We start from the raw sequence: 543 nt of genomic DNA on the forward strand, positions 1-543 counted from the left end.
CATTTTTAGTCCATCTCCTATCCTGAGAAGTCTGTCTTGCAGAGACTGACAAAAATGAACTCCTAAAACTTACTGTCAGATTCTGGATGATTGGAAGATAAAGTAGCGGTAAAAGAGGATGTGGTGCTGGTCCTTCAAAAGTCACTCTCAACTTATCTGTCCATAAAGCCTTAAAGCCTAGTCTTCATGTATTTCACAACACTTCAGAATGTTATTCTTATTAAGTAGGGGTCATTTTTTAGGATGTTTTACCCAAGTAAGATCTCTGAGAACCTGTCACCTTGTAATTCTGGAGACTCAAGTTTGCAGTTCTGGAAAATGGTGTCACTGGAGACTAAAAGGTTCTTGATGGTTTCATACTTAATTCTTCACATGAATTCTTAAGTCTTTTGCAGTTAACATGCATTTTTTTCCTTCTCCACCTGTTTTTTTCTGACCCCGCTGACCCAATGAGCATTTTGCTGTCCAATGGTCATGCCTTAACTTTGACATTTCTGTATTGCATTAGTTTTTAATATTTCTCATGGGGATTTAATCATTTTT

This window comes from Sinocyclocheilus grahami, unplaced genomic scaffold (genome assembly GCF_001515645.1).
Source record: "Sinocyclocheilus grahami isolate Dianchi unplaced genomic scaffold, SAMN03320097.WGS_v1.1 scaffold1903.1, whole genome shotgun sequence".
Classification (NCBI taxonomy): Eukaryota; Metazoa; Chordata; class Actinopteri; order Cypriniformes; family Cyprinidae; genus Sinocyclocheilus; species Sinocyclocheilus grahami.